General features: G+C 33.7%; 2 pseudogenes; both read right to left on the reverse strand.

Annotated features, from left to right (window-relative positions):
* The window catches only part of LOC149551706 (uncharacterized), a 40,532-nt pseudogene extending 32,474 nt beyond the window's left edge, over nt 1-8,058 (reverse strand).
* A 1,719-nt stretch (nt 8,059-9,777) lies between these two features.
* On the reverse strand, nt 9,778-10,420 carry LOC149551707 (C4-beta,C20-epoxidase pseudogene; annotated as a pseudogene).
* Nucleotides 10,421-12,499: the final 2,079 nt, after the last annotated feature.

Genomic DNA, 12,499 nt, shown 5'->3' on the forward strand with positions numbered 1-12,499 from the left:
CTTGGAGGGTTTCTAGGTAACCTAAATCTTTGTGTTATATGTTGAATATTTTTTTACATGTTTCATGGATGTGATTAATTGTTATATTTAATGCATCACTTTAGTAAATGTATATGTGATTTATGATTTTGTTGAGAGAAGGATTAGAGGTGAAGCTAAAAAAATTGATACTTATCTTATGGATAAAAGTTTTATAGATTTCTATTCACCCCCCTCCCCCATCAGTATCTAACTTTCCCAATAGACTTCCAACATTAATATTGATCTTGCCCACTTTCTCCCCTACCCTTATGCAATCATTTCAAGCCTACACTTACTTAATATCATCCCTCCTTCTAGCCTTCCAAAGCATGAGCTCTTAACCTCAATATACATTTTCCATTGTCACCTCCCTTCCATCACCCTATCATCATCTTTGAGCATACCTTTGTTTGGTCTTGGCTTATCATAGCTTATCCATTTAATAGGAGTACTATTCACATTGAAAAATCTTGAACTCGTAAAAAATAGAAAAAAGAAAAAATCAAAAAGTGCCTTGGTGAAAACCTAGTAAAAAGGCGCCTTGGTAAAAAAAAGTAAAGAGTAATGAATCCATCCTAACGTGAAAACCACTTCTTGTGGTGCCTTGGATAAGTACCAAGATGAAAACCTAGAAAATAGGCATCATGCATTATTCTTCCTTCATCCATCCATCCCATCTTTCCTCTTTGATCTTGACAATGTTGTGGTATCCATACACATTGACTATCTTATCCATCAACTTTCTTACCATGATCTTCTCATTCACTCATATCCTTTATATCTAGCTTTATTCTTATTTATTTATCTTATTGCTATCCTATCCAACTAACCCCTTGGTCTTGATCACAATAAATAATTAAAATTGATTTTCATGAGCCTCTTGACATGTCTACTCTTTTGGACTACATGCTTTCATGACCTCAAGTCATTATCCTAAATGATATCTTTCTTATTGGATTCCCTTGCTTATCCTATATTCTATCTCACTTATTGGCTTTAGCTTCTTAGCCTACATGATATCTCCTTTCATGGCTTTCTTGGCATTTCCAAGACATGTTTCATATGGTTATTTTTTCTAGCTTGGGTACTCTTGAGGAGCCAATCCTTGAGGATTACCTTTCACTTTCTTTTTTCATTCTTTCTTTCCTATCTAGCTTATCTACTTTCTTATTAATCCATTATTTCATACACCTTTCTAGAAACATGGATAGAATAGTGTGATCTTTCTTAAGAGCTAGTAAATCCTGCCAAGTGGTGAAAACCTAAAAATGTGTGCTACTTGAGACCCTTACATCTATGTCTATCAACATCTCTTTTTGCACTTTGAAACATTCATCTCATATTGCTTTTCCTTGCCTACCTATATTGGATCTGGCTCTCATCTATGTCTAGGGCGCGTGAACTATTCACACTTATTAGGGTGTCGTATAGTCATTTCTTTGGCATCTCACTAAACAATGTTTTTCAACCATTTACCTTGACATAAAGTGTTTCTCAACACATGCCAGATACTTTACTAAAGTCTAGGACATTGTAATATGTCTTTCTGGCAGACTCGATCCCTAAGGTGACACTCATGTGACTTTCACACATACACACACTTAAACTCAAAATTGGTTGAGACCTGTTGGCTTATTTTTCTTTTTGTGTTGTCTATGGAAATTTCTTTCTTGAGTGTTGCTTCCGTAATAGTCTCTTGAGGATGTCTAAAAGTAGATGGGTGGGGGCATGGGGCATGTTTTCCTTTTATTTATATTTATGGGTGTACTTTGTTAGACCTTAGGTGTCTTGAGCATCTTGCTTAACCCCCTTGTCACTTAGGATCTACAACATATCATTCTTGTCTTTTTTTTTCTCAAGTGTGTGCTTATGCCCATCTTGACATTTTGTGTTTTGATGTGAGCATAATATTTTTATGCTAAACCTAGGGAATCTAACTTCACCATCATCTTGGTCTTTATATCTTTGATGCATAGGTTGGGTCCCAACATTTCTATTTGATAATAGATCATATCATATCCTCATAGTTACACTAGTGATGATTATATGATCTTCTAATGTCTCTAATAAGGCTCAATGATAAAACTCTTCTTTATTTTAAAACTCTCTTCCACTCTTCTTATATCCATTCCATTTCATTTCATTTTACCTTTGTTCATACTTTGACTTGATGCTCATGCTTTACGTTTTAAGTTAAACTTAGTCAAGATGGGGCATATCTTCATTGCTTAGTGGTTGTTTCTTGGTCTTAACTACTTATCTATCATCATAAACCTTACTTTATCTTGAATTTATCAAATTTAGCTCATTTTTGCATCTCCTCTATCTTATTTCAATTTCAATCCCCAGGGGGTGGAAATATTGTATCATTTTTGCAAATTTATCTCCTTTCTTATCTTTCCATATCATGAGTTCTCATCTTGGGTATTGATATTTTCTATCTTGCTCCTAATGTTCAGGTCCACTATTAACTAACTATGCATTCAAGGTCTTCTATCTCTTTGTGCTTCATTCTTTGGAGTCAGATCTATCTATCTATTACTTACATGGCTTCTTCATTCTTTGACATAATATGTTCCCAAATCAATCACACATTAGTATAAGAGGTGCAGATGTAATCACCCAAAAATGGTCATCTAGACTATAAGTCCCATTTCTAGCATTTTTGCTTAATTTATCCATTGCTTATTTTTTATCAGTTCATCATTTTTCTATTTATTTGATTTTAACCTATGGTTTAAACACTTTATCTTAAGTCTTTTATTTAATTGAAATAAGTTTCTCCCTTTTAATTAAATAAACTCACCAAGTCCCACTTATCCCAAGTGTGCACATCAAAAGCATTATTCTCATTTAAAAAATAAAAGAAAAAGCATTTTTGTCTCACATGAGGGGCACACTTTTCTATGTGAGAGGAATTTTTAGTTTCAAAATAGATTTAATTCTCCTCCACACATCTTTTTCCTCTTAAATTCAATCGTTGATCTTGACTAGGTGAGATGCTCATGCACATAGATCACTCAAGATGCATCCTCCACCCTTGATTAGACATCTCTTTCCTCCTAATCTCAACTATTCATTCTTCTTTAAAATGGAGGGCCCTCTCCTCATTATCCATCTTATGCTTTGTAGTAACATTATGCCACAAGAATTTTACATGAATTTGGATCTTTGGAGAACTTGGAGCATTCTTGCATCCGTACTCTCATATTTTCGTTCTCATTGCTTGCATCATAGAATTTTACCTTAGTCTTTATTTATGATTATAGATTATCTCACGTACTATAAATAGGAAGCTCAATTAACTCTTCATATTTGTTAACTTAGCTTGCATCTTGCACATCATCTTAGTTTATCTTTCATTGCATTACATTCTCAATGTGATTCTTGGATACTAGCATCCTTTCTTTATCTTTGAGTCTCTCATTCTATGGTGTATCTTGCAAGGGTTGCATAGCTTGGTTCATTTAAGAGCCACTATAATATCATTTTGCACCTTTTCACATCATAGATAGAGATTTATAATATGCCTCTTGAGATGCTCTCTTTCATGGGTATTCTCAAGAATAATGGTTTTAAAAAATTGTGCCTCATTTTTGGCATACACCCAATGGATTCCAATAATTATTTGGCCAAATGGACCACATTGAAAATAGCCCAACTACTTGCTTCACTTATTCCATCTACTAATGACTTTTCTCCAAAGGTTATATGGTTTCAATGCTAGCCTCTTGTAGAAAAACCTATTTTAGATGGACAAGGATTTTTCTTTCACACCTTGTCAAAATTTAATTTGATTTACCTAGGCTCTACTCTTTTCTAGACACCATGTAGAGCTCATTTCTCATTTGGATTCACTTAGAAAGACATGTTATAATAGTGCCTTCCTTTTCAAACACAATACATTTTCACTTTTACTTCAAAGACAAATTCAACTATCAAATCATTGAAAATAATCAAACACAACTCCATAAAACATGCTAGACAATCTATAAGTGGAGTTCAAAATTATATGCTATTTTTTTAACTATCACAATTCTCATTTATAATAAATATAAAAAGATACTTCAGTAAGTAATTACTTGCACATTAATAAGCAATAGTTTATTCATTACTTCAATTCTCATTCCAAGAATACAACATTGCAAGAAATAAAAAAATTATCATTAGAATGTTTCAAAAACAAAAACTAAATATATCACTGCATGGCACTTACTACTTGTTGGTAAATAGATTTGTTCTTTTAGATTATTACTCTTTAATGCCTAATTCGGAACAATATCTAATCACAAACAGTTGGAAAGCTTTTTATGGATGTTTTAGCTTTCCTCTAAATTGGTAGGTACAACTCCTTGAAATAGATTTGCAATGAATTTTGTTTTCTTCTTAAAACTACTTTGGGGTATGTTCTTAACCCAAGAACAATACAGGGATAACCAAGCTAGACTTAAATAAAATCCAACTTAGGAAGATAAAAAATTCTCAACACTGAAATAGATTTATGCATCCACACATCTTATGAATCCATAAATTTCATCCACATAATTAACTAATGCTAAACTAAGCTAATTCAAATCTAAACTGCTAAACTAATCTAATTCAAATCTAAACTATGACTAATAAATTGGAAATGCTAGAAGAATCTCCTCTTCGAATGAACTATATCAATACCGGTCACATTCATTCATTGCCTCAAAATAGGGGAGGTAAAACTCTGTTCTTCCCTTGTTCCAATTCAAACGAAAGAGAAAACATGAACTAAATACAATACTAACTAGAACAGAAAATGATTGACATAAAATACCATTCAATTGTCTCTGCAACAAAAATTACTTCACACCAAAAATTTTTTGACCTTTCATTAATCTTTTCAATTCATACATATGGAGTTTTTGAGATGACCATTACAAAGGAAGCTTAATCGGTTCATCTTCTAAAAATGACAAATGGTAAGATGCTTATTTTTCATATTACAAAATTACAAAACAAAAATGAAAAGAGGGCATAATATGAATCATTTAGACTTCTTCCCCTTTTCTATTTTCTCTCTATGTGAATTAGTAGCAACCATTATTGGGATTAGCTCCTCATGATTGGGCATGTGTATATTAGTGAATCTCAAAAGTCATTTTGAGTGTTCCCTCGCCAACTCCTTTATAGCATTCAAGTGCTCTGGCAACTCTTCTAAGGCCACATGTATCCATCCACTGAGCGCCTGAAGTTCTGCAATTTTTTTTTGGCTACTAGAAGCTACTGCGGATAGATCATCCAAAAAAATAGAGAAGTTACTTTTCATTACTTCTACTCTAATGAGATCCTTTCCTTGACCACTAGTTTGAGAGTTAGTGTGTAGCTCTCTCATAAGCTCAAATCCTCTATCTTGAGTTTTCTTTATCTTACTCTCTATCTCCTTGAGTCCCTTCTTAGTTTCCTAGATCATTTCTAGCTTAAACTGCATACTTTGGAGCCATTTGAACAAAGGTTCATTTCCTTTCTTTAGAATCTTGGCTTCAACTATTTCTTTTGCTTTCATTTGGATGATCATCTTCAAAAGGGAGATGCATTCATCACACCTGACTCTTTCTCCAGCTAGAGTATTACTGTTAGATAATATGTTATCCTTTTCTATTTCCAATCTGAGGATAAAACCTCCAATTTGATCTATGAGAGAAACTCCTTCTGATTTAAGTCTCTCGATCCATTCCCTACCAATCTTTCCATAATGTCTATCTTCCTGTAGCTAGGAAATGAGAGCTTGCACTTTAGCTACACTAGGAGTTTGGGTCATAGACATATTGGAAATAATTTCTAGTGGAGTGACTAGCTACCTAATAAATTTGTTCAATTCTTCTATCTTTTCTTTCATCTTGATCTTTGACAATTTGAGACTCTTTAATTGTCCTTCTATCACTTCATTACTTGATCTCCACAAGCCGACTTTTGTATCATGTCTGGCTTCTCCAAGATCAATTGAATGCAGAGTAAAATCCTTAGGCATCATATCCTCAATTCTCCCTCCTTTTTTTGGCTTGGCTATTTCCATTGTCAAGTGCCCTATTTCTAGATCTTGCCCCGGTATTGACAAAGTCTTTTTCTTTTTGACATTTGTCAACGTAGTCCCAAAATGAACTGTGAGAGATACAGTGTCCTTCATAGAAACACTTTCATCTTTTCTCTTTCTTTTCCTTTCCAAGGTATCTTCTAACCAATAATTAGTTCCTATCACTTTGGAAGTTGTTTCGAGTGATTCGATGCTGAACATTTTGTTCTTCACTGGAGTTGTGGCTATTACAATTGAAGAGAAAGGATTCTTTGAGTCCTTTGAGATGATTCTAGAACAAGCCAAGCCTTTCTCCATCTTTGAAGTCTTCTTCATCTCTTCATCTAATTCAATTGACTCACTGGTGCTAACTTTTCCATCCCCTAAGTCTACTATTTGTATAAAGGGAACCACCTAGCCTCTAAAGTGAAGCACTTGCTAATGGCACGGGGCTATGATGAGGGGATGGGATTGGAGTGGTATGTGGAGAAGGAACAAGGGTAGTGTGAGGAGATGGAATGGGAGTAGTATGTGGGGAAGGTATTGGAGTAGTGGCACTATCCTTTGGTTATTCTGCCTTCTTCTCTTCCAAACCAGTCTAGGTTCCAATGATAGGCAAGGAACCATCATGACATGTCTAGGCTATAGGGATATTCTTGTGTGGAGGTTGATCACCTCTACAAGTAGGCTAAGCTAGCCCTTGAGTGGAAGCTATGGTCACACCTAGTGTAGCACTCTGGGATGAAGTTAATGTTGCAGCTACTGGAGAAGCTTGAGTGGATGCTCCCTTACTCTGTCTTTTTCTGGTTGTTCACTCAACCCATTTCTTAGTTCTCTTGATTATCCTAGCCATCATGATATCAAGATTCTCTTCCACATCCACATATGGCTCAGAACTAATAGGAATTGCCCTTAATTTAGTCAAATATGTATTGCTATACATATTTTGACCATCATCCTCCAATCTTTCTACATTGAGATCAATGCCATATGTCTTTATTTGTTCCACCATGAGCCTAGCAAAAGAACAATCTCGGCTCTCTAATTCATCCCTGCAATCTGCCCAATAATCCTCCAGAGTGGTGACATGCTTGATCACACTCTCGATTTGAAGCACCTCTCTTGCATATCCATTTGGGTTGAGCATGGGACTTACAACCTCATATTCCTCCAATTTGTACTTGTTCTTGAATGCCTTGAGCATGTTTTTGGCATCAAACCAAGAATCACAACTATACGCCCTGACCTTCATGGGGAACTCATACCCTTTCTTCCTTAAACTGGCGCTCAACATATTCATTTGGATAGCTTGTCTCACGATCTCTATGAGCATGATCATGTCACTTGGGTATCTGGGCAACTTTAGAGGGAATCTATTGAAGGTTGGAAGATGCAAATACAAGAAGGAGGAGAATTGAATAGAGTAGCTACCAAATTGACTGATGGTTGCCATCGCTTTTGGGCTAAACCTCCTCTTCAGGCATCCTTGTAGTTCCCTACAAATCCTCATTGTAAAAGAGTCATTAACTCTAACACACTCTGCATAGCTATTTTGTAAATGCAAGCATGGATAAAATTTATAACTTTTTACATCATCAAGAAAATCCTCAATTTTGGGAAGGCTTCGCCACAATTGTAGAGAAGCCAACATATAAATTAGGAAAGAAGACATGTAGAAGGTATTGTAGAACTTTGCAACATTGAGAGCTTTGGATAGATGTTCACTTACCTCATATGCCCAATCAACATAATGTGTGTCTGAACAGATGATTTGCACTAAAAAGAAATATTGTTCTACGAAATTAAGTGCTTCTACCTCACCTTTCAACCAATGCAAAAGGACCAAAATGTCCACGATTTTGGGCTTGAGATTAGTGCCAAAAAGGGTCTTAGGAACCTTACTTTTAGCTCCTCGTGGCTTTGGGAACCAAGACCTCGTGATTTCCTTTCACCACACCATCTTCTTCAAGGAGAACTTCAAACATGGCTCCTCCCATGGTCAATTCAGAAAATTCTTCCCACTCTGGAATTTGGAGGCAATTGACTACAGTTTGTCAGTCAATTGAGATCAAGACTATATGATTCGAAAACAAAATTTTCTTAGTGTCTAGATTGTAATGTTTAATGCATTCAACGATCAACTTGGGGGCTTGAATTGCCACTAGAAACCTGGTTGTCTCCACTAGCCTACTTCCTCAAAGTTTCTCTGTAATTGGGTGGATTGGCTTTGTCCTCAGCCTTCTTTGGAAATCTTGCATGTCGAAGAAATGGAGTGAGGAATCTATAACATTCTGCAATGTTGACTTAATCCCATTCAGTCCATCAAATCCAACAAACCTTGTTGCCATCTTAACTAAGATAGGGATGAATTGAACATCTTAAAACTGAAAATAGCATAGAGAGTGAAGCTTTACAACTGTGAGAATTTTGAAATCACTATTCAATTCAACAGCATAACATTTCAAACAAGAAAGCAGTAGTTTGAAAATCCATTATGTTCATCTCTATATAGAAATCTCAATCCACTCGTTAATCTTCAAGATTTGTGCACATAAGTAAATTAAAGGATAAATCCATTAGATTAGTAAATGTGGGGGTTCCTAATGGATTTTTCCATGTCTTTTCACTATTCCCATTTGCCCAACAGTAACTTTCCTTTATTACAAACTTACCTTCTCATTTTTCACCAAGCTACAAAAAATTAAGAACAGAGTACTCCATGGGGAAAAATCTACCCAGATAGATTTTTCTCAAAATACCTTCCCAAATGTGATTAACCAGCTTCCATTATCCTTTTAAAGCATCCTGCAATTGATCTATGAGCCCAACATGCTTGTAGAAGTGATTTTTCAATAGATATGGAAAATCGCTTTCTAGGGTTGAAAACCTACTGAGGAGAAGGCAACTTCTATTTTTTCGCCCTTGTCTTTATTTTCACTTAACTCTTTAAGTTAACATGTCTCCAAGCTTCAAAAAATCTAAAAATGGTTACGAAAGTGAAAAAGGAACCCATTTACTTGCTTTTCTCCCTTACCAATGCCTTTGTCAGAAAACTAACTTCCTGGGTCAAAAACCTGCCATGGAGAAGCTACTTTAGAGTTTTTCGCTAGATGATATTATGATCATTATGATGAATTCTAAATGGCTCCCAAGGTAAAATACTACAATGTAAGCATGATCTATACCCAAAACAACTCATTTCTTCCTTGCTTTAGCTTGTATACCTTGTTTGTTGACCTCGGTGGAAGATCACCTTCATAGTTCAAAACTCCGCCATGGAGAAGCCAATGCTAGGTTTTTCGTAGACTTCATTTTCTTTATGTACAAACTATAATGATTTATGAGAAAGTTCATTCTTGGAAATGACTTTGTGAAGATCATGATATGACCCAAGAATCTCCATCAAAAAGGATCCTAGACTACCCACAAAACTCACAACAACAAGGCAAACTCACCCAGTTATGTAATGTGGGAGAAGGAGGAAGATGAAAACCTGATGGAGAGACTTTTCACTTAGGGAAAAGAAATAGACTCAGACATACCTAAACCTAATTGACACACAAGATCATTCTCCACTTTGTATAATGGGTACAGGATGAAAAGTGGGGCAACACTACTAAACATTATATAAAGTAACAAACAAACAACCAAAAAGAAATCTACACTCCTTTTATACTTGAAAATAATAAAGATTCATATTTTTTTTTTGCTAGATTCTAAATATAAATATCAAGAGGAGTTTCTTGAACTCGAGGTTTCCTATAGTCTTTGAAAATAAAAGGTTTATAATGTCATGGATATTGGTCATCGATGAACTCCTTGGACAATGTACCTCCTTTTCCTTGAGAAAATTCTAGAAGAAACCGATAGAGAGTCAAGACTTCTTCCCTCTATACACTACATGGTGCTTAGCACTTCATAATCTATCATTGCTCCAAATCTTCAACAAAATAATATCATCATTCATATTAAGAAATAAATAATTAAACCAACTTTAGAAAAAGTTTGAAAGTACTCTACCTTTAGAGTATTAGCTATGATCACAATGAATGACGAAGCTAGAGGTTTTACATTAAACCATTCATCTTGTTTAGAGCATACTTCAAGACCTCCCACTTGGTCACTATTCAAAATTGTCATCACATTGAAATCTTTGTGCTCCTTTAGAAGAATATCATCAACATCACTTGATTTTTTACAATCTGAGAAATAATTGAGATGAAGCAAAGCTTCACATTCTACAAAATCCATGTCAAAATGTTTGTTGATTGTGAGACCTTGAAGGATAACTCTCAATATGGAATTTGTCAAATTGGCTAACTTGGAACTATATGTTCCCAAGCAATCATTGCACAACATGGCCAAAAAAATAAAAATTGTTATCTATTAATTTTTTATCAAAATGGTATTTTAGTGCTATGAAGATCAATAGGTGCACATTTATTTTATATGACATCACTATTTTCCCCTCTAATTTATATTTGTTAAAAAACATAAATGTATTCAATCATGTAATAATTAATTTAAGTAACAGATCTTAGATTCATTAGAAAAAGTTTACTGCAAATTGAATGGTTAAATAAATAAAAAAATTAATACTTAAATAAATGGAGAAATGAAATAAATTCAACACATAGACTTTAGTTTTGATTTTAGTGTAAACATTTTTTATTTAGGTTTTAGAAAACCATTTACTCAAATGTCTTTAAATTTTAGTCTATGTACTTGCCTCAAAAATATGACTATATAGTGTCAGATTTAAAGTGATTGTGCAACTCATACATCACATCTGATTGATTCTTATAATCTAAAACTTGTCACACTTAGCTTTTTCAGCTCTAACTGTTATAAGGACTAATGGTGTGTATACACACCTTTATGAAAGTATTGAATAATGATCATTATTTTATCATTTGAACCCCTTCTCAGACAATATTCATTTCCTTAATTTGAAAATCAAAGGTGATAGGCAACAATAGATTCAAATTTAAGCTCTTGAACATATTTTTTCAATTCTTGTTATATCAATTCAAAAATAATTTTAAGTGACTGAATACATGTCATTGAATACAACAACTAAGCATACAAGTCAACAAAATGTGTGGAAGATCAAATCATAAAAACTAGTGAAATGAATAACATGAGAGAAAATCTAATTTTCAATTTTTAAAGTTTGGTAATCAAATATAAAATTATAGAACCAATATTGGCCTAGTATAGAACTATGAATTTGATCCAAAGTGATGAAAACTAATTTTATGGAATAGGGATGAAAGTCTAAACACCAATAAAAAATGTGATTGAGATGTGTGAAATCAAGAGTCAAATTTGTGTACAAATATGTCACTTGTAAAATAATTATTAATTTTTGTACACACTAATGTGGACCCAAAACATAAGGAGAAAGATAATAATTGTGTCTTTTTCATAATTGCAATTTGCACCCATTTTGATGAAAATGTGAATTATTGGAAAAATCCATTTAAGTAAGACAACTAATAAACATAGAAATTAAATATTTTTGTAGACACTCTAAAGGATGCCATTTAACATAAGGTAATGTGTCATTATTCAATATTTATTAAAATTAATGGCTCATTAAAACCTTTGAATCTAAGATAAATAGGAAAAAAGGAAAGAAAACATCACATACTTATTTGAGCTAAGCAGTTGTTCCATGACTTGCTTAAAAAATGTCATAAAACCACCAAAAATAGAGAAGAGAAGAGTAAGAGATTATTCTTGGTAAATTATAAAATATCTGGCTAGACAAAAATATAAACACTTGATTATGTACATTGGGTTTCAAATTTTATCATTTGGATACATAATAGATTCTAACTATAAATAGAATGATCAAAAACATCTCCAATCAATTACATTGATATGAAAGAAAATGGAGAAGAGAATAAAATGTATAATTATGATAAAAAAACATATACTCAAATAATTTATGATGAGATGAGCATATTGTCACATAAGCTAGAGGAAAATTTAAGACTTGCATAAAATTGAAGAAGGAGTGTACGACATTTAACTACTCGATGCTAATTTAGAGCATTCCATGCACCAGAAACACATTTTGATGGTAGTTCAACTCCCAAAAATGCCTAGAGAAGGGTGAGATTCCATTTTTAGAGCTTCTAGAGACTTCTAGATCATCTCATAGTTTCATTCTTCTTATCTTCTCATTCTTTTACTCTTTTTTGTCATGTGAAGGATCATACACCCATTAATGGATATAAATAAGGGTAGAGACCTACTTAGCACTATTTAGAGAGTCAGTTTGTATATAATTAGGTTTGTTTTATTAGTTTTTAACATGATTTTTCATTTGAATAGCTCTCACTCCTAACACAAAGGGAGGAGATGATTTCTTATAAATACATGGATGTATTATGTACTCTAGGCCATTATTTTGATGCAATAATATATGTT

This window comes from Cupressus sempervirens, chromosome 6 (genome assembly GCF_028749045.1).
Source record: "Cupressus sempervirens isolate cs-2001-9-10 chromosome 6, ASM2874904v1, whole genome shotgun sequence".
NCBI lineage: Eukaryota > Viridiplantae > Streptophyta > Pinopsida > Cupressales > Cupressaceae > Cupressus > Cupressus sempervirens.